We start from the raw sequence: 23,754 nt of genomic DNA, 5'->3' as shown, positions 1-23,754 counted from the left end.
CTAGTAATACACACCACTCTGAGAGTAAGAGATAGATAGATAAAGAGAAGGAAAACTTACTCATCTCGGATCTCAACAAACGATTCCAACCTCTTCCTCTCCGAGTCAGCCTCAGCGAAGAAGTAATTATAATTGTTCACCGGAGGAATCTTCATTGTGTTAATTATGGAATAGAAGGCAAGATACGTCACAGGAGATGAAGGGAATCCCAAAAATGATGATGGGTCTTGACAGGTGAGAAAGATAGATAGTTAAAGATATATGAGATATCTTATAACATTTAAATATAATTTAAATAATATATCATATCCTAATATATTAGATATTTAAATATATTATTTGATGAAATTCATTTAATATATTTATAAATATAACTGTCGGACTGAGTTAAAATATTTCCCACACTTTTTTTTTTGATGTGGAATTCTCTCTGAAACTCTATTCAAGGGATTTTATTTCCTTGATTTTATATTCGAGTTTTAGCTAAGAAGATTTTACGGAAGAGATTAAATAATAGTAGGAAAAAAAAAAAGAAAAGAAAAGAAAGAAGAGAAAGTTGTCCCACATAGGGACAAATGTACATATAATATATATTTAGACTATACAAAATAGAGTTTGAGTTTAAATACAAAAGAGGGGACGAAGCACAAAGGACAAGATCCCGACAAAAGTGTTTGTACAAAATTCGAGGATACTCTTGAACTAAGTTTGTCTCTATTTCATCTCCTTCACACCACTCTCATGGTTGATCACTGTCTAATCAATTGCCTAAAATTGGAATATGGATTGTATTATAAGGGTCTAAGTTTTGAGGCTTTAATTAGTCTATTGCCTAAGTCTTGACTTATGTACTTATGTGGTCTTTCATCCTTCTCAAGGTTTTAAGGAGACTAGATCGTACTAGGCTGTCCACTTCCTTTTTCACGCACAAGACATAGCTTTAGCCTTAATTAGAAATCTCCCATCAATAGACTACTGGATCATGTGGTCAATACTAACATCCTTAACCTAGTAAAACTTATGTCCATGATTAGAAATCTCCCATCAATAGACTACTAGATCATGTGGTCAATACTAACATCCTTAACCTAGTAAAACTTATGTCCATGATTGGGATTAAGGATACGAATCTTGTGTCAATTTTCATTTCACTATTTCTATTTATTGGAAGAGGATGGGAAAAGGACCCGCACGCAAAAGGAATGTGGTTCTGGTTGAGGCTTTGGAACCCATATTTACTCCATAATTGCTCTGACATTCCCTTGCATCCCCTATGATATGGTCATAACGTTCAGGACATGGATTAGGATTCAAATTAAATTTGACATCTATTGTCACAGCCCAATATTTTACTACGGACCGTGACTAACGACACGACACAAATGCACAAAAAGATTTAAATATGAAATAAAGAAAATCATCATATTCCAATAAAGTTTTTCGAACGACAAACACAGAGCATAAGACCATTTGGAAAATAAATTTCAAAAGAAAGCAAATATAAAAATAAAGACTAAGACTAGACTGACGCCCCGGGACAACCCATTCCTCTGTGACACTTCCTGTCTGATCACGCCCACTCTTGACTGACGCCTTGCGCTCCTGAAAAAAAAAAGGAAACATAGCAAGGATGAGTATTATACTCAGTAAGCCACCTAGTTGTAGGCTCTCTTCGCATCTTAATTTAACAGGTTACCACGGTTTCCTATTTCGGTTCTAAGACATCTGGTTCTAATCTTGGTCCCTTGGGGCTTGCCCCTTGGGTTTCACTGGTTCTTCATTCTTTCATTAGATGCCTAGAGGTCCTTTATGCTAAGCTAATATGGTTAGTATCTCTCTATGAAGTGCTACCTTTACATGGCTATCTGGGACTACATGGTACCTAGCCTAGGGGTGTGCTGAGTACCCCTACGCCCATCTAGTCCCCCTATGAGGGGCGCGACCCTACCCGTTCCCATGCAGCTAATGGGCTGTACAACGTGGGAACACATTTCCCATGCGAAATGGCTAAGAGCAGTAAGGACTGATCAGGGACCCCTTGGTCCTCCCACGAAGCTATAGATACCGTTCACATGCTAGCAATCTATGAACACTCCGGGGTACCTTCTTGTCGTGGTAAACCGCTAAGTTTCTAAGGGAAAAATTAAGTCTGACTAGAGCGGCACATCGCTCCTAACAAAAATTTCCTACTCTTATCCTAGAAATGGGCCCTAGCAATTAACCGAGGGTGCATGCAATCTTCTTCTAACATCATAGTATGTAATTCATGCAAACTAGACATACCGGCTCAACGGGGCAATGACCTCCATCAAGCACCCAGAGCACGAACTTCGCGCTCAATGGGGCAAATTTGTCCATCAAGCACCCGAAACCCGGCATACACAATTCTAACATAAATTAACGCATGTATACATACAGCGGAAGCTTAAAGCATACAGCAACACTCATGTAATTTACCCAATACAATCACAACAGTAATCTGACTAATAATTTACATGGAGAGCTAATATGAAGCAGAACTACTAGCATGCATGCAATCTGAGCGAATCCTACAAGTATTTCTTTCTAAATACCGGGTGGTGACTTACCTGGTTGACTCGTGCCCTTTTGCTAGCGTTTCTTTGCCCGTGAGGTGTCCAAAAATACTGATTTCTCTAAATTAGGTCCCTATTCATGAAAAAACAGTATTAGAACTGGAACCGGGACAAAAATTGGGCAAACAAAAAAAAACCGGGCCAAATTGGCCGTTCCACGCGCGCTCATGCGCCAGCAGTGCGCTGGGAGTGCGTAGCCACGCGCGCAGGAAGGCGCCAGTCGCAGGCTGCACGCGCGCCTGCCACACGCGCTTGCTTCCGCATAGTTGCGGTCGGCTTGGTTCGCGTCATGGTTCAGCCCGGCTTGCAGGCGACACATGTCGATGCATCGCTGGAGTTGCGTTGCTCCAGCCGATGGTCGACGCGTGACTGGCGCTTGTCGCCGCCCACCGCCGCTCGCCGGCCGTTTTTTTTTTTTCTTTCTCTTTCTTCTTTCTTTCTGTTCTCTGAAAACTGAAACCCAGTCTGTTTTTTCCGATTTTCATATCTTTCGATCCGTAGATTGGATCGATATGATTCTTTCGGCAAAGTTTTAGATCGTGTTACAGGCTACGTCCTAGTATTTTTTCTGTAATTTTTTCTTGACTATCGGATGATTTAAGAACGTCAGAAGTTCGCTCACCGTTCTCGAACGACTCTCGAATCTCCGCCTTTGGGTTGAGGTCTCGGCCAAACTTCTTCACAGACCGTGCGTGAGTTGTTCCTAGGTGAAGATTTCAGTATTTTAGGATCGATTCACGTAGGGAAAAACTCAGATTTGAGCAATGTCGTTCAGAAACCTTACCTCGCGAAATGTTCTTAGGTTTTGACGGAGCGTCGGCCTTGCTAGCCTCTCAATCCTTGTACGAGTCTCGTCTGGAGATGGATTCCGGCGGTGGTCCGTTAATCTTCCCGGCTGACTCCTCCCTGATTTCTCTCTAACTCCTTTCTTTTGCAGGAAATCTAACGGGGTTCTCCTTGGACCCCTATTAGGGCTGGAGGGGCAAAATGACCTTTTTGCCCCTCAGTTGACTTAGCCCCCCGTTTTTTTTTTTTTTTGGCGTTACATCTATCAATCCCGGACTTTCTTTTTAATTGAAGAGTATGTAGCAAATACCACATTGTTGTGTAGTCTTCTTCTACTTTGCCCCACATCTTATCCATCAAATAAATTTTTTTTTATTGTTATATGAAGGTTGGGTGAGATTTTTCAAATCTAAATTGTGACAACTACAATAGAAGTGATTTTACAAATTTATCCACTCAGTGAAATTTTAATAATATGAAAAAGAGAATAAATAACAGTTCCGTATCAATTTCAATTGGGCTTTCATATTTCACAAAGGTAAAAAAACAAAAAAAATTTATCTTGTAAGTGAACTTCCATCTTCAATCTTTTGTTATTTTCTTTCTTCTTTGTGGCACATAGATTTTCAAATAAGTGATCATATTCGAACAAGTTTGAACAGAATTTGATGTCAAAGAGGACGATGAAATTGACGAGGAAGAATAACATCAACAACACTTTGACTTTCAATAGGAGATCTTCAAACAATGTCCAATAAATTCACAAGCATATCTAGACACCATTAATAGGATTTCTTTAAACAATATGAATAGGATTTGTTGGGTTTCATATGTGTTATTTTATTTTTTTGTGTAATATTTATGTTGAGATATATGTAATGGTGTAACAACGGTTGGTTGTGAAAAAAAAAAAATCTCTCAGAAAACCATGAGATTTCTAGCGAGACAGCGGAGATCTTGCGATGGAAACCGCCCACGCTCCCTCCTCTTAAGCCCGTTACCATTCACTGCCTCAACCACCCAACTTACCCTCTATTCCCACCCTACAACACATACACGCTGAGAAAGAAGGAACTCCAATAGATTTGTTTTGTTTTTCTTTCCTTTCCTTGCAACTCGTCAGCATCATGGACGTTACTAACCGAGAGGGAAGTCACAGTGGTGGAGATGGTCGACAAAGACACGCAAACGATTGGTAAGAACTTGTTCTCCTAAGTTATCTGATTTCAATTTTAAGAGAAGAATTTTAGGTTCTTATCTTTTCTCAAAATTACCAATGTGTATAGGTTCCGTAAAGTCACGACCACAAAAGAAAGATCACTGGAGCAAGTAGTGAGTGAGGATGTGCACCTAGGCCATAGAAAAACACAAAAGGCGTGGAGGAAGAGCGTGAGAGATCTAGGGAGGAAAACAAACCCGCCAAAGTCAGGTTAAAGTGAAGGAATCTGCTGGTCAAATTTTGGGTTAGATCTAGACGCGGGTCGGGTGTTATCCAGTTCTTGTGTGACCCAAGTCTAAAACATAGCCCATACATCCCCATTCCCCAAACGTAGTACACCAGTGTGGCATGACCCACCTTGCGATTATAGTAGGGCGACCCGAGACCCATGTGTTGACCCATTACCCGTGCGTTGCCTCAAGAATTTGACTGTCCCTTCTTGCCACGTGAAATGTGCGTGACGAGCCATCTCTGGTACTTGGCTCACTGTGGCTCAACGAAAAATGATCGGCTTCGTCAAACTCGTGCCTTGGCTCGATCTTATGCTCGACTTGTGGTCGGTATGGCGTATCTGACGACTCCAAGCGATCACCTCCGTCCATGTATGTTATGCTATGTATTTAAGATTTGACAGGAATTGTATATGCATAATTTAAAGATTAACTATGCTATAGTTAAATGGAGGTTTGATTTGCATCATAAATTTATGCCATGATTTTAAGCTCGGGGACCTCATGCATTTTTGTAAGCCATATGCATCGGGATACTATCCTGTTATGATTATTACAAATGTGTACCTTACGACTTACGATATTTATGCTCTCCATGATGTTATGCAGACCCTTTTTCTCCGTTATTTTTGGCAGCCTGTTAACAAGTGCTAGCCCGACGAGCCTAGCCTAGGGGTATGCGAGTCTACCTGTAGGACAATGTTCGCGTGTGTGGGCCATGTGTAGAGAAGTACTACACATCAAACCTTGCCTCGACTAGAAAGCTGTCTAAGACCAGCCATGATATTTTTAAAATGATAGGTCTCACCATATTCCGTGTGTTTCCATTCCCCGATACCAACACTAGGGTCCCTTACTGAGTATTTCTTAAAATAGTCAAAACACTTACTACTCTCATTTTTTTCAGGTAAAGGTAAGACACTCATATACAGATGATGACATGACGATGAAAGGCATCACGATGAAAGGCATAGAAGCAATGCTACGATAGTTGCATTTTGTGTATTTTGTAGCCCTTAGGATAGATTAGAGCATTGTTTTATTTTTCTTATTGGTTTCAAATGTCTTGTTATTTTTTTTTCTTTATTGTTTTCTTCGTCGTTTTAAAGATTTTACTACGAATGTTTAAGTTTATGACATCATTCTTGAATTATTTTAAATGAATGTTTCTGAATTTAATAATCGTGTCATGCATTTAGTAACGACTTTATTGTAGTAAAAAAATAGAGTTATTACAGTTGGTATGAGAGCTCGAAGGCTATAGATTCTATAGACTAGCCTATGAGATAGGCTAAACATGTTCCATGACCTTACCACTTATGCTCTGTCGTCATCAGGTATGTCATACGAAAGATAATAAATGATTATGTCGAATGTTATTGATAATTGAGTTATATGTTTGATATAATGTTATGTATAGTATGTTCATGAGGGTTATAGACTTGGAGTATTGTGTGTTTGTCCTAGATCATGTCACCTATAGGACGTACAAGAGGATGTAGAGGAGGACAACACCTTGCAAGAGGACGAGGCAGGTAGAAAAAGTCCCGCTTGCGAGGAATCTATGACTCAAACAGAAGCAGTAGTGGCACCTCCTATGGCGCCTATGAATGGATTGAACCCCATAGTAACTTTGATGTGAGAGTCATTCAAGTCATGAAATAAACAATGGTGACCATTCAACATGCCAACAATGCAATGCCAACAAGAAAGGTGAGGTACGTGCAGGATAACAGGAGGTAAAACCCTTGTACTTTTAATTGTTCCTTAGAGGATCAGATGGTGGCACAACTATGGTTGTCATTGATGGAGACAATATTTTGGTCATGAACTACCCGAATGTCATGTGCATTATTTGTGATTAGAACGATGCAGAGATATGGTGGGAGGACACTTGGGAGATCCTTATCCCTGACAAAGTTGTAGTAACATAGACCCAATTCAAGGAGGCTTTTTGGGGAAATATTAGTCGGATGTAGCCCAACTTTGAATACAACAAGAAATCACTTAGCTAACACAAAATAGACCTCTTTTGTTGGCTACAAGAGAGAAATCATGAGATTGAAGTAGTTTGCCCTTGATAATGTTGACATAGAGTTGAAGATGGCTTAGAGGTTTTTTCTAAGCCCGGACATCATAGCTCCTACCACCTATGCTACTATCATGAGAGCAGTTAAGGCTATGGAGAGAGCAGTCAAAAAACACCAAGGGCCAACAACATCGTCAATCACCTTAGGAAAAAAGTGAAGGTATAATCAGATAGAACTACACCGTCAACTACTTGTGCGCCAACTACAAAAGGTAGACAGTAACCATAGGGACCTGGGGCACGGTGAGCATTTGGGTCAATAGGGAGTCAGAGGAGATGAGAGACCTCGATCCAGCGAGTGTGGAAGGAAACATTAGAGATGGTGCTTAGTCCAGGCTAAAGCATGCTTTAGGTACGACCAAAAGGGTCACATGTCTATGAACTGTCTAGAAAAGAACACTAAAAACTCGGTTAACCCGACACGAGGCCCAAGTAGTATAGGAAGGCCTATACAGACCCGTTCCCAAGCAACACTTTCACCAATAGAGACGCTGGAAACTCTGACACAGTGGTGACAAGTACATTATTTGTCTTGGGGCATTTTACCCTAACTTTATTTGATTAAGGGTCTACGGATTCATTTATATCTATATTCTTTGTTAGTCAGGCAAGGTTTGAGTTAGAACTCTTATTGCATGTGTTATTTGTTAGTACCCAAGTAGGTGTAGACTTAGTTGCTACAGATAGAGTGAAAGCTGGACAAGTAGTAATAGCGAAATAGACCCTAGATGTAAACCTAATAGTTGTTAGTATGATGGATTTTGATGTTATTCTAGGAATGGATTGGTTGGCCGAGAACCATGCTAGCATAGGCTGTCATAAAAAGGAAGTAGTATTCTCGTCGCCATCAAGAACTAGCTTTTAGTTTAAGGGTACCTGCACTGTAGTTTTCCCTAAGATAGTTTGGATGATGAAAGCAAAGAGATTAATCTAGCAACGAGTCTAGGTAATATTGGTTAGTACGTAGATACAAAAAAAGGAAGAGCAGTTCTTGTTTATAGTACCGATAGTAAGCAATTTTTCTGATGTTTTGTCGAAGGATATATTAGAAGCACCCCCTTCCCGAGTTGTAAATTTCTGCATAGAGCTCGAACTGGGTACCAAACCTGTTTTCAAAGCCCTGCTTGGCGTCATGGTTGTACTTTTTCAACCATGTGACGTTGTAATCTTGACATGCTCATGACTAGTTTTAAGGGGAACCTAAGCACCCCCTTCCCAAGTTTTGAGGTTAAGGCTCGGTTCATTACCCAACCCTTCAATAAGCCTATTTGTAACGCTCATATTTACTCGTTGTTCATATCTTACTTATGCCTCGTCTCCTCTTCAATTCACACGTTATATGGTGTGTTGGATGATATATCCTCCTCCTCGATTGCATCATGCAATTCTTCTATATTGGGCCTCTTGTGGCAGATGGCACCACTTGAGGGGTGTTGTTTTGCTTGTCTCGACGTGAGGGTCAAACCTACTCTCTTCATAGTAAGGTTTTGAAAGAGCAACTGCAATTCTTGTTGGACAAGGGTTTCATCTATCCTGAGGTATCCTCTTTGAGTGCTCTAGTGTTGTTTGTCAATGTGAGATCCCACAACAGTTGGAGAGAGGAACAAAGAATTCTTTATAAGGGTGTGGAAACGTTCCCCCTAACAGACATGTTTTAAAACCGTAAGATTGACGACGATACGCAACGGGTTAAAGTAGACAATATCTTCTAGCGGTAGGTTTAGGATGTTATAGTAAAGAAGAACGATGGATTAATGTGTTTGTGCATCGACTTCAGGGAATTAAACAAGAGATCGTTGAAGAATAAGTACCCTCTTCCCCGTATAGAAGATATGTTTGACCAACTCAAGGAGGTCACAATGTTTTCCAAAATAGATCTTTGGCTACCACCAGACTAAGGTAGAGAAGAAGATGTGTCAAAGACAACATTTAGAATGAGGTACAACCACTATGAGTTTTTGGTTATGTCGTTTGGACTCACCAATGCCTCTGCGTATACATGGAGTCAATGAATCTAATATTCAAGGAGTGATTCAACACATCTGTCATCATGTTCGTAGACAACGTCCTAGTGTATTTGAAAATGGATTAAGAACACAAGGTACATCTCTGGAAAGTCCTGGTGATCTTGTGGGAAAATAAGTTGTATACCAAGTTCTCTAAGTGAGAATTTTGACTATGGTAGACTCATTCTTAGGGCACATGGTGTCGAAGGATGGGGTTTCAATCGACCCAACAAAGGTGGAAGTTGTCACCAAGTTGGTTCGCCAGACTGCAATTACTAAGGTACAAAATTTCTTATGATTGGTAGGGTACATCAGCGAATCGTACGAGATTTTGCCAAGATAGCCTTATCGCTCACGCACTTGACTAGAACTGGTGTTTCGTTTATATGAAATGAAGCATGTAAGGCTAGCTTCTAAGATCTGAAACAGAGGTCAGTGTCGGCCCTAGTGCTTCTAGAGAGCTTAGGAGGTTATGTGATTTATAGTGACACCACTAAGAAAGGTCTAGGATGTATAGTGATGCAAACAAGAAGGTGATCGCTTGTGCTTCCCACCAGCTATGGTGGTGCTTGTACTTAAAATCTGGTGGCTACTTGGAGAGAATTACCATATCTACACTGACCACAAGAACCTGAGTGTGTTGAGACGAGGAAGGTGAACGGGAGTTGTCAGGACAAGAGATAGTTCAAGCTACCAATGAGGCCATGAAAAAGATTAGAACAATAATGTCTATGGCTCAGAATAGATAAAAGAGCAACACCGATATGAGGCATATGAGTTTAAGGGACATGGTATTCTTGAAGGGGACTCCTGTGAAGGGCGTCCTAAGTTTCGGACGTAAAGGAAAGCTGAGCCCATACTTTATCGAACTATTCAAAATCTTAGATCAAATCTATCAGAACTCAATTTTCGAGGCTTCGAAAACTTGGACTGTGACCCAAACGGCAAAAAAAAAAAAATAATAATAATACAAATTAATAATATTATTTAAATAAAAAATAATAAAGAGAATTTTTTTCAAAATGTTACAAAGGGGATACAAATTAAACCAGGAAATACAAAAGACTCCAAAAATTATCCCCTCTGTGACCGCACAGCTCTCAAACGTTCCTCAACCTCGATCGGTAGACTGCGAATACTTGAAAAAAATAGGAAAACTAGGATGAGTATCAAAATTATACTCAGTAAGCCACCTACTTGTAGGCTCTCATCGCATCCCAAGCTTAACAAATTCCCACGGACTTCTCTTTGAGTATAGGACGTCTGGGTCTGGTATTAGGCCCTTGGGGCTTCTTCGGTTCTCCATCCTTTCATTTAAACCTTAAAAGTTCCTTATGCCGAGCTTTAATGACCCGTGGGCGCTACATTTGCATGACATTCTGAAACTATATGGTATCTTACCAGGGGGTGTGCTGAGTACCTCCTAGGCCCATGATAGACCACCTTATTGGGGGGCGTGACCCCTCCTTTCCCAGCTAGTGGTCTGTAAGACATGGGGACACATTTTCCATGTGAAACGGCTAGGAACAGTGAGAACTGATCAGCAGCCCTTGGTCCTCCCACGAACCTACAGATACTGTTCACACAAATTGTGGCCTAAGAACACTCCTAAGGTACTTTGTTTGCCGTGGTGATCTGATAGGCTCCTAGGGAAAGGTTAGGTTTAGACTCAGTGACTTGTCACTTCTAACCACTAATCCCTAGGCTTATCATATTATTGGGTCATGGAAAATAACTGAGTGTGCATACAACCGTCATCTAGCATTATCATACATAATTCATACAAAGTAAACATACATGCTCAATGGGGCGATAACACCATCAAGCTCCTAGAGCACATAGCTCTCAAATTCTCATCCTCTTTTCACCATGTATGAAACATATACATAAATTGGGGAGGCTTAAAGCAAACTTGCAACACTTAAGTAACACTAATAATACTTCACATAGTATATCCATACTCATAACAATCAAATTAACTACATTCAATCATGAAAAACTACCACCTAAGGTAAATGCATTAGCATGCATGATTTCAAGCGATCCCTACAAATATTACTTCCTAAATACTGTGTGGTGACTAACATGATTGATGTGTGACTTTCATTTAGTGTTTCTACACAAATAACATATCCAAAAATACTCATTTTGTCCAATTAGGTTCTAACACATAAAAATATGAATAGGATTAGAATCGGGATAAAAATAGAGCAAACAGAAGTCGAACAGGAAGGAAACTAACCTTCATGCATGCAACACACGCTTCCACTCACCGGAAAGATGCTCCATGTGCGATGCCACGCGCCCATACGGACGCGCTTGATGGAAGAGGACGCATGTCCTGGTGCTGCCACATGGAGCGCTCAAGTTGGTCAGCCGCTGATGAGTTATGGGTTCAAATCCGGAGGCGCACGCTGGGAAGTGAAATTCCTTATGTTGACGCGTGGCACCATGCGTATCTAATCAAACATCCTTTGAGTCAAACTGGGTCAGATGTGGGTCGGAAGACCTATCGTGTGTTGCATATCGAGTGGAGTCGCGTCGCTCCACAATGTGCCTGACGCGTTGTTCTACCCAATCGTTGACACGTGTCCCTCAGGCTGTCCAACGCACTTTCCCTCCCCGCAGGTTGACACGTGGCTTGCTGCAACATAGAATCTGATTAACTTTTTCCTCTTTTCTCATTTTCATTCTTTTGATCTAGACTTCATATGGATTTGTTTTATTCAATGAATTTTAGATTGTAATACAAACTTCGTCCTAATATTTTTCTTGAATTTTCACATCATCACATACTAAGTTATGAGCATTCAAAGTCAGTTCATTCACCTCCTTCTTGTTCTTGGAAGAACTCTTGAAAATCCGCCTTTAGACCAAAATTTCGACTAGGATTCTTCATGAATACTGTGGGGAATCCTTCCTAGAAGAACATATCGAAATCTTAGACCTTAACTCGTAAGAAATGGCTCATATCAGAAGAAAAACGGTGAAAGGTTACCTCGCGGGTCTCCTCGGTTCATGATAAAAAAATAGGACTCAAAATAAATCCACTTGATTTAAGACTTGGTGTAACCCAAGGACATCATTCTCATCATTCTCTTTGCTTTGCACACCTGAAAAAATACACCCAAAAAGTTCCAGAATTTTGTACAAAAAAACATGACCCCGTATCATGAAAAGATATTATTAAGAATTAATGAAATTGGTCCATGCAAGTGCCAAACCTATGACCTTCCCATTCTTAGCACGACACTCTAACCAACTAAGCTAATAGGCCATAAGTTTTATGCACATTACGGATCAATAGCTCTTAATCTAGTCATTATCTTTTAAAGTTTATAGTGCTTTAAGCACGTAACATTAAACATATCATTGAGAATTAATGAAATTCACCCAAGCAAGTGTCAAACTTATGACCTTCGCTTTTTGTTAGCAAACATTCTAACCAACTTAGCTAATAGGCCAAAGGTTTTAAGGTTTTATGTATAATAAAACATAAAACTTTCAAATTTTAAGTCATTATCTTTATAGTTCGTTGTGTTGTAACCTCGTATCATGAAATGATATTATTAGGAATTAATGAAATTGGCTCATGTAGGTGTTAAACCTGCAATCTTCGCATTATTAGCACGACGCTCTAACCAACTGAGCTAATAGTTCATAAGTTTTATGCACATTGCAGATCGGTAGCGGTAGCTCCTAATCCAATCTTCGCATTATTAGCACGACGTTCTAATAAACTTGGTTTTATGCACATTGCAAATTAGTATCTCCAATCGAGTTTAGTTTTATATTAGTAAGAATAAGTTAAATTGACCAATGCAGGTGTCGAACCTTCTACCGTCACATTATTAGCACGACGCTCTAACTTGAGAATATTTGTTAAAACCACCGAACATAAATGGTGGTGAACGTTCTCTATTTATAATGATTTAGAGAATAAATAATTATGGTAGATTACAGATAATATGAAAATAACAATAAAAAGAAAGAATAATAAATAAATAGAATATATTTGCTTTCAATAAAAAGGCAAATATGGTAAGCCGGTAGATATTTGCCTTTAATAAACGGTCAAATATCCTTAACACCTCCCGCTAGCCGAGCGTCGGATTTGAATGAACATGAAGCTTGGATCTGAAAAATTCAAAGAGAGGTCGAGAAACACTTTTTGTGAAGATGTCAGCAACATGGAGATGGAAGTTATTGTGTGCGAAGTTTGCCCAACAATAACAAAGATGGGAAGTTACATATTTTGTGTGAAGTTTGCCAGCGATAACAAGTTCTCGAAGGAAACGATAATCTAGTTCAACATGTTTGTCCAACTTGTGAGAAATGAGATTAGAGCTAAAAAAAATAGCACTTCTATTGTCACATAAGAGCAAGGGCTGCTGTGAAACAGGGACCTTGAGGTCATGCAAAAGATGCATAACCAAAAGATGTTCAGCAGCAGTTGTGGCAAGAGCACAGTACTCAATTAACAATTAGAGCATGAGACAGTAGGTTGCTTTTTGGTACTCTAAGAAACGAGATTGTTACCAAGATAATAGAATAGCCAGATGTAGAACGATCAGTATCAAGACAACCAACCCAATCAGCATCCGAATAAGCCACTAGCACGCTAGGAACACTGGATGGACGAAAGGCAAGACCAAAGTGGAGTGTTCCTTTGACATAGTAAAAAATAGGTTTGATAGCAAGAAAGTGATTTGCAGTAGAGACATGCAAAAATTGACTGATAGAATTGACAGCATAGGTAATATCTGGACGTGTAATGGTCAAGTACTGAAGGGCGCCAACAAAAGATCTATAGAGAGTAGAATCAGAGAAATGAGAACCATCAGCAGTCAGATGTTGAGAAACAACCATGGGAGTGTGGACTTTTTTGCTATCGAGCAACTGAGCACGAGTAAGAATATCTCGGGCATATTTTAACTGACTAATAAACCATCAGGAGTGGGTGAAGCTTCAAGACCAAAAAAGTAACTGAGAGAACCCAAATCTTTGGTAGCAAACTCAGAATGAAGCTTGCGAGTAAAACTGTCAATAAGAGATGAATTGTTGCCGGTAACAATAATGTCATCAACATAAAGAAGCCAAGTGTGAGAAGAAATGAGCTAACGCTAAAACCAGGTGTGAGGAGCTTGCTTTAAGCCATAGAGGGCTTTCTTTAATAGATAGACATGAGTGAGAAATGAAGGATCAATATACCTAGGAGGTTGTTCCATATGAACATGTTCAATAAGAGTGTCATTGAGAAAAGCATTCTTGACATCAAGTTATCGAAGATGCCATTTATTTGTGACCGCAATAGAAAGCACAACACGGACAGTGGTAACTTTGACAATCAGACTAAAAGTGTCCGTGTAGTCAAGACCAGGAACCTGAGTATAATCTTTGGCAACAAGACGAGACTTGAAACGCTCGATCGATCCATTAGGTAAATATTTAATACAAAACACCCGTCGAGGATATTGATAAAGTGCACTGGTTCCTTCATGAACTCGGCACTCGGCACCGATTTTTTAGCTTTTTCTACTGCGCTCTTCACCCTCTCCCCTATTTTCCTCACCCCTGTCCCCTGTTTTGCTATTGTGCTCTTACCCCTCTCCCCTATTTTGCAATTGAGCTTTAGTTGTTCTAGTGCTCCCTTAGTCTTCTAACTCCGCTCCTACGACATTCGCAGCCACTAATCGTTCTCATTCTCACAGAAACAATTCTTCCAACCGAGGACGAACCAAATATGCGGTCATTATGCTGACCGCTGACCCATCTATTTTGGATCAGTCTAAAAATTACACGTGTAAAGATTCTATGATAAATGGTGCATATTATTAAGAATTAATGAATTTGGCCCATGCAAGTACGTGCGACCTTTGCATTATTAGCACGACGCTCTAACTAACTCAGCTAATAGGCCAGAGGTTTTATGTACATTGTAGATCGGTAGATCCTAATCCAGTCATTTGAGATTATGTTACATAATTTTAGGTATAATAAACTTAATACTTTAAGTCATTATCTTTTAAAGTTTGTAGTGCTTTAACCATGTATCATGTGTCAAACCTACAACCTCCACGTTTTGTTAACAGGACATTCTATCCAACTTAACTAATAGACCAAGGGTTGCACATAACTTAGCTAATAGGCCAAGGGTTGCACATTGCAAATCGGTAGCTCTTAATGCCAATCAAGTTTAGTTACATATTTTTCTGCATAATAAAACGTAAAACTTTCAAATTTTAAGTCATTATCTTTAAAGTTCGTAGTGTTAACCTCATATCATGAAAATATATTATTAAAAAATTAATAAAATTGGCCCATGCAGGTGTCAAACTTACGATCTTTGCGTTATTAGCACGACGCTCTTACCAATTATGTCAATAGGCCATAGGTTTTATGCACATTCCAGATCGGTAGCTCTTAATCTAGTCAATCGAGTTTAGGTTACATAATTTTAAGCATAATAAACTTAAAACTTGTCATTATCTTTTAATGCTTGTAGTGCTTTAACCCTCTATCATTAAAGATATCATTGAGAATTAATGAAATTGACTCATGAAAGTATCAAACCTAAGATATTCGTGTTTTGTTAGCACGATGTTCTAACCAACTTAGCTAATAAGCCAAAGTTTTTATGCACATTGCAGATCAGTAGCTCCTAATCTAATCAATTGAGTTTAGGTTGCATAATTTTATGCATAATAGAACTTAAAACTGTCTTATTAGCACAATGTTCTAACCAACTTAGCTAATAGGCCAAAGTTTTTATGCACATTGCAGATCAGTAGCTTCTAATCTAATCAATCGAGTTTAGGTTACATAATTTTATGCATAATAGAACTTAAAATTTTCAAATTTTAAGTCATTATCTTTAAAGTTCGTAGTGTTGTAACCTCGTACAAGTTGCAACCTTCGCGTTATTAGAACAACACTCTAACCAACTGAGCTAATAGGTCATAGGTTTTATGCACATTGCATATCAGTAACTTCTAATCGATTTAATAGTTTTAAGTCTATTTCTTTTAAAGTTTGTAGTGCTTTAACCACGTATCACTAAGTTTGTAATTCTTTAACCCCCGTATCATTAAAGGTATCATTGGAAATTAATTAAATTGACCCATGCAAGTGTCAAACCGGTGCACTTCGCGTTCTAACCAACTTAGCTAAAGGTCAAAAATTTTATGCACATTACAGATTGGTAGCTAATAATCTAACGAATCGAGTTCATAATAGAACTTAAACTTTCAAATTTTAAGCCATTATTAGCACAACGCTCTAACCAAATGAGTCAATAGACCATAAGATCGGTAGCTCCTAATCTAGTAGTTTAGGTTACATAATGTTACATATACTAAACTCAAAACTTTACTTTAAATCATTATCTTTTAAAGTTGGTAGTGCCCGTAACTGCGACCTTAGATAATAGGCCAAAGGTTTATTGTAACCCCTTAATTAAGAGAATTAATGAAATTGGGTTTTATGTAACCTTAAGAGAATTAATGAAATTGGCCAATACAAGTGTCAACCTTGCGACTTTTAAGTTAATAGCACGATGTTCTAACCAACTGAGCTAATAGGCAATAGGTGTAATAGCCCAAAAAAAAATAATAATAATAATAATAATAAACAAATAAAAATAATTATAAAAAAATATATATATATGTCAAACTAATAATAATTCATAAATAATTAACTAAAAAGGATTACTTACAAATAAAAATAAAAATAAAATTTACCGACCTTCCTCCATTAAACTCTCATCCCAACAGCATCTCTTTCCTCAACCCCACAATATCATATTTAGTCCAAAAATAAACGAAAAAATGTCAGATTTGAGAAAGAGTAAAATGGCCTTTCAACAAATTTCTTATCTGAGATCTCCTTTTTCCTATAAGAAATTAATTTAGGATCAAATCTTCTTTCATCTTTTACTAGATTTTGTAACAATCCTATCTCATATTCAATTAATTAGTTTTTTTTGTTAGCATTTGAATTATATGAAATAAGGTTAGAATCAATAAAATTGTAATTGGTAGAATTTATAAATCTGTAAGATAATAGCCAAACAATAGATCAAAATTGCCCAATAATATCTGTTTACATAATGAAAATAAATATAGGGTTAGATTAATATCTTGTTTACCAAATTGAAAATCCATTTACAAAATGAAAATAATTACAAGGAGGGAGGAGGGAAGATTGAGAAAAGATTTGTGGAACAGAATTTAAAAATAAAACAAGAAATATGAGAGGCCATGTAACTCCATTAAATTTTGTCTAACACGAAATATTAGAATTTTACGATCGCCAATGTAAATGAGAGAAATAATTTTATAAAGTTCAAACTTGAATCTAATGTCATGGGTTCACATAGGTTGACTTGGATTTCAAAGGACAGAATCGAACTTTCATTAAGGATATATTCGTGACAACGACTTAAGCTAACCAGGTAGGTGGCCTCACTATCGGCATGGTTATATTGATGTTGACACGTACTTGTGGTTTTGCACGTATCATGTATACTGATATGTGTGAATTATCTGTGAATCGGTATGCTTATATTATGTTTATGTTATGTTTATGTTATGTTATGTTATAATATGTGGATTGTATGATAATAATTATGGTTATGTTCATTAAGGATATGTTTGAGATAGGATACGAGAAGGATGCACAAAACGAAATGTAACGATAGGAGTAAGATACGTTCATGAAACGTTATGGTTAGGTTACATACTGGAGTGCTATGGGCAGGAGAGATTGATGAAAGAATATAGTTAGGATATGGGTAGAAAGGGATATGTTTGTGATAGATTGATAGAACGATAGCGTTAGGATACATTCCTGTGATGATATGACTAAGGTACGTTGACATAACGATATGATTGTGATAGATATAAGAACGTTAAGGATATGATAAGTTAAGGAAAGATATGACTACAAAGTGTTACGATATGACATGTTATGATACAATATATTGTGATGTGATGTGTTATGTTTAGATTGTTTTGTGTGACCATTGAGGTAATTGTTGTATGAATTGCACGTTATGAAATGACATGTTAAAAACATGGAGCGTCATGTTATGTTTTCTAAATTGTATGTATACAGCATGTTATGAATGACATGATATCACGATAAATGAAATGAAATGTAACCCCGTTAGGATTATGTATGATACATAGACTAAAAAATGAGAAATGACATGTTAAGCATGAAAGATGATAGCGAGGTTATATTCATTAATAATAAAAGTAGAAATATTGGGGACCTCATGCATTATGTGTGCTCATGCATTTGGGGGGATACCCCTATTCCATCATGAGGATACGGACGCGTACATACAATGGCAGGACAAAGATCGTTATATTTTGCATAGCGCTGCCGTGACGGTTACTAGTTTTAACGGGTGTCCAGCCTAAGGAGCTCCTAGAGTATGCTCGCCCGACAAGGAATGTGGCCCAGCGGTGTGTGACTTGACTGGTGAGCCCATACTCGCATGTATGGGCTGTGTGTAGAGTATATGGTACACGTTCAAATTACCCGTTAGGACAGTACTGTAGGAAAATAGACTGAAAGGATAGGTCCCGTCATTGTATTTGCATGTTCTTGCATTTAACCTCCAATAGTGGGGTCACTTACTGTGTATTTCTTTAAATACTCAAGCCATGTGCTACTACATTTTTCAGGTTAAGGCAAGACATTCGTGTACGGCTGACGGCGGGATCGCAATTCGAGACCATGGCACATACATGAGATAATGGTATTTATTTTCTTAGACTTAGGCTAGAATAGGATTTGTTTTTAACTTAAACTCTTATTTATTTTATTTAGTCTTTTGTTGTGTCGTTTTAAAATGTTTTCAAAACAGGTAAGTCCATGGCTGTGTTTTAAGATAAAGGTTATGTTTTATGGAATTTTAATGAAGTATTTCGCATTCAATGTTTATGGTACGTATACAGTAGCGACCTTAAATTAAGTAGAAAATTTTGGGTCATTACAATAGGTTTTATGTATATTGCAGACCGGTAGCTCCTAATATAAAATGTACACATTCGTACTAACATAAACACATGTGAGTTACGAATGCATAGTAATCATCATGACTTTCATATTGCATCATCATATAATCTATAACATGACTTTACATGGCAAAGCATAACATGACATACATAGTTTTTTATTTCATTCATATCATGGCATAATAGAACATCACATACATAACATAACATCATATGTTATCACATAGCATACATAAGCATAACATAACATTACGATGCATGCAGGGGCCACAGGGCATTTGTCATCATACATCTTATAATTCTTCCTACACCAACACTAAGTCACTTACATGCTTAGCCTAGGCCAGAGTCACTATTTATTCTTTGTACCAGCCTAAATCTGCTTCTCATTGTCCAATTCAACCTCTGATCTATCATCTCGATGAGATCAATTAAACACCTTTTTGTTTTTGTCTTGCTACTAACCAAATTATGCCAAGTTATTATCAGTTTTGGACTCCTTTTGATGATAGATTCATTTTGTAATTTCCTAGAACATACACATCATTTTGGTATTTCTTCTCTAGCACAATTAAGAGATTTGTAATGAAATTAGTGTCATTTTGATGAAAAGTGAATTTAGAATTTCACTTGCTGAAATGGTTTCGAAATGATAACTTTACTTCTAGTGGGGTTGAATCTGTGCAATACCTGGACACTAACATTATAATAGCTCAAGCCCACCACTGGTAGATATTGTCCTCTTTGAGTTTTTCCTTCCAGGCTTCCTCTCAAGGTTTTAAAATGCGTTTGCTAGGGAGGTGCTTCCACACCCTAATAAAAAATGTTTCATTCCCCTCTCCAAATGATGTCGTTACCTTAATTAGAGACGTCGTTACATGCATGCCGTAATTAACATATCCGGACATTGAAATAAGCCATGAACTTGCACATTTAATTTAAAACATGAAAATAAAAATAACATAGTTTTTAAACACTATAAAAGTTTCTCTTATTCCCCATAGGGTTGAGACTTTATCCAAAGTAACATGTGTAAGATTGTTAGTTCAACAACCCACCACTATCAGTGTGACCTTTTGTTATGTAAATCAAGAATGATTTTCATGACGTAATCTCTCCAAGTTGTTTGGACATATCCTTTAACAACTCTGCACGTGACCTATCACGTTGAAGAACTTAATCAATTTGAGATTCATTCACTATGCATCACTAATTTAGTGTGATATCCACATTAAGGATGATGCAAATAATCTCATGTTCCTTTTATAAATATGAGGTAGGATGCTTACTTTTTCAGTTGCCTTAGTACTCTAACTAGTTATCCCTTCATAACATCATTAAACTTTACTAACCTTCGTATATTATATAGCACATCCTTGTACTATGATTGAGGTTAGCAAATTCTTTAACTTTCAAAGTTCTTGTGCTGACTCATTGGAAGTGTGAGTTGTGCTTGCATGTATTGAATGAGTCAAACTCAAAATTTTGAACAAATCTTCTACATTGTCAAAGTGAGGGAACGTACAACTTTATATCTCTGAATAAGTCTAGACAAACTACAATTTGTTCCTTGTTTAAAATGGTTCACTAGACCACGTTCTATAATATTCAATGTTTAAAGAAAATATTTTTGTTCAACTAAGACTCTTAATCGGAGTGTTTGGTATAACACTCACTATATAGAGGTATCAAGTTTGCTTAAGGGCTCATCTTGTTATCCTTTTAGTCTCTGATTCACCTCCAATTATCGATATGAATACTATTGTAAAGCAGGTCTAGAAAACCTCCTTGAATATCTTTTAAAAAAAATTATTTAAGTGGTGAGAAATTAGTGAGCCCAACACCATCACTCTAACTCACACAACTATGTCAAACTCATAGAAAACCTTTTAACCTTGTCTTCTTGGTTCGTATGCTTGTTGGAACCCTTGTTTCTACATGAATGAGTGTTTTTTCTTTTTAATCACTATTTGGATTAGCTCTTAATGTTCAATATATCATCGCGTGGGCCAATTCTTTCCTCTTCATAGTCAGTGCTATTGCACTCTCTAACACAAATGCTAAGGAGTGTGAAGTCCCGACTTAGTAACTCATGTGTCTATGGCTCGGTCTACCTCAACTCTACTAAATTGTCCTGGCCTTAATCTTAAAAATTTCAAGTAGATTCAAAGCTCAGATCTCGTGTTGATATTAATGTCGGAATAACTTAGGTACAACATTCACCCTTAATTCAAACCTTCCTACTTTCTTCGAGGTGACTTGTTTTCTACTTTTAACTAGATCATGACTTGATTTTATGTGTTACTTTATCTTTTAAGTCATGGACTTCAAATCTTGCTAAAGTATCCAATCATTGACCACTTTGCTCATACAATCTAAAAGCTTCCTTTGAATATTTCCTCCCACAATTGTGGTGCATAAACATTCCCACCCATTGTGTTATTTCCTCCAATTATGTAACACTAAGGAGTGACTTAACATAACTCTCTTTTAAGACTAATATTGCATAAGCATAATAGTTATTCTTATATACCGTAAAAGTCAAGATACTTAAGAATTAGTTTCATATACACATCTTGTCACTTGATATTCATAACAAACCTTGATTCCTCATGGAGCTATAAAAGATTTTTAGGGGTAGTTTCCTCATTTTTCATACCGTTCATACCTCAAACATGTTCTAATACCCTCCTGAGATCTTGCATACTTAACATTAAGATCATAAATGAGTCTCATAAAAAATTTATTTAACATTTGGGATCCTTTAGAATCATGAAAACATTTTAGAATTTTTATAGGGGTATGTTGGTCATTTACCACCTCAAATCTTGGTTTAAATCCTCAAATATTTCAATGGTCTTGTAACTTTGTATAATTCCTTTAAATCATGACATAAGGTTCCTCATCAAAGTCATGCAATTTAGAAGTCACTTTGTTCATAAGTCAGTGGTATATAATTATAGGGGTATTTTGGTCATTTTACACCTACCCTTGATTCAGTCCCTTGTCATAAGCTAATGATTACTAAATTTCATACCTAACCTTATCATGTCATACTAAGCCTTCTCCTAAACTTTTCTGAGCAACAATCCATTTAGTGAATTTTTAGCTCAATGTTGGAAAACCTTAATCTTTAATCCAACATTCTCACTTGCTTTCTTCCATCAACTAGACCAATAATTAAATCAGTTTCATGATTACATGGTTCTCTAGAGGATTGTTTCTTCCCACTCTTTTGTGATACTAAGAAGGAAGTTTAACAAAACTCGATATACATAATCATAATGAATATCCTTACATGTACTAAAACTTATGATACTTAAAAATCCAATTTCAAATATAAATCTTGAAATTTAATATGGTATTACCTCTGAAACACCTTTGTATGGCTAGGAAAAATCCATGGTGGATCCTCCACTCAAATGGTTTCATAAGTTTAAGACATCTTGAAAATGTCATACGACAGTCAATCTCCATAAATACTTATAGAACAATGATCATGATCATAATCATAATGTTTTATTCAATCATGACTCAATAACTTTAAATCAGCTCACAACCACCACACCTTGGTCATTCTCAAACTTAGCCTAAATTCAAAATAGAGATCAGTTGCCCACGAATCGGAGAAGATATTTATGGTAGAAATTTTATAAAACTCAATCTCAAATTTACGGCAATCTAGAAGTTTTAATGTCGGTTTAAGCTCTCTTTATAAAGCTTGAAGTAGGAATTTTCGTTTGGAGCAAGAATTGAGCTAAGTCAAGCCTTCAATGGTTAGTTGTTATAGCCTCTTAGATTTTGGGTTTCTAAATCTCGAATTTCTTATAAATTTGAGAGCCATAGTCAACCATTTTTCTTCCAGCTTTCTTCTACACCTTCTAAATGAGATTATCCACAAGTTTGGTGATAAAATAAAGTGTTGAAGGTGCCTCAAACATAGTTTCCAAATTTGGTCCGCAATTAAAGGAAGAAGGTTGAAGCTCGAACATTAAATCTGAGCCTACACACAAGTTTGTCAAGAGAAACATATCTTGTTCAATTTTTGCACCTCCAAAGAATATTACCATAGAAGACCACGAAGGTTAACAAGACTCAGAGCGTGTCCAATTGAAGAAAATTATTTTTGTGTAAAATTTGGGGGTAAGGATCGAAATCTTACATACAATCCGATTTCTTCCAAATTGAGTCTTTCTTTAGCTTTGTTAAATTAAGTTGAGCACTTTTGAAGAAATCCAGAGTTAATATGTCCTAGATGAGGTTGCCTAAGGAAACAAAATTCTGCTTTGGAGAGATATGTTTTATAACCAAATTTAGATATGTTTTCTAACCAAATTTGGAAGTGTATAACTTATCCATCCAGATTTCAGACCTCACTTTCATATTTGTATCTAGAGACCATACCATAGATGTTCAAAATATGAGACCATACCATAGATGTTCAAAATATAAGTAGAGAAATATGGAAAAGGTCCACCTGAGATTCAAAGTCCAATGTCCAATGTCTTAACCACTGACCGTAGGACCACAAATATCCATAAAACTTGTCTGTAATAAATATATGAACTTTAAAAAATAATAGTATCTTATCGATCTCTAAATTTTGAAAATGATTTATGTGTGTTTATTTTCAGCTTTATATTTGATAGAGTTTCAACGCTTAGATATGATATATGAGTGTATAACACGAGTTACAATACACTTAATGGTAAAGAAGTACATATAAATAAAATATAGATTGTCAAGACTTAGATATTAGAAAAAAGTTTGGGGCATTCCAAAAATTGAACTTGAGACCTCTTGCA

The 23,754-nt window shown here is 37.1% G+C and overlaps 1 long non-coding RNA gene across 1 annotated transcript; it reads left to right on the top strand.

The window, feature by feature from the left end:
- The first annotated feature begins 1,997 nt into the window (after nucleotides 1–1,997).
- LOC111439315 lies at nucleotides 1,998–10,596 on the top strand. Its single transcript, XR_002709787.1, has 3 exons — nucleotides 1,998–2,016; nucleotides 6,543–6,547; nucleotides 10,526–10,596. It is a non-coding gene; the product is annotated as an uncharacterized LOC111439315 (long non-coding RNA).
- Nucleotides 10,597–23,754: the final 13,158 nt, after the last annotated feature.

Source organism: Cucurbita moschata, unplaced genomic scaffold, assembly GCF_002738365.1.
Source record: "Cucurbita moschata cultivar Rifu unplaced genomic scaffold, Cmos_1.0 Cmo_Scf00091, whole genome shotgun sequence".
Taxonomy (NCBI): Eukaryota; Viridiplantae; Streptophyta; class Magnoliopsida; order Cucurbitales; family Cucurbitaceae; genus Cucurbita; species Cucurbita moschata.
Note: the sequence above shows the minus strand (reverse complement) of the source record. Positions and strands in the feature narration are given on the sequence as shown.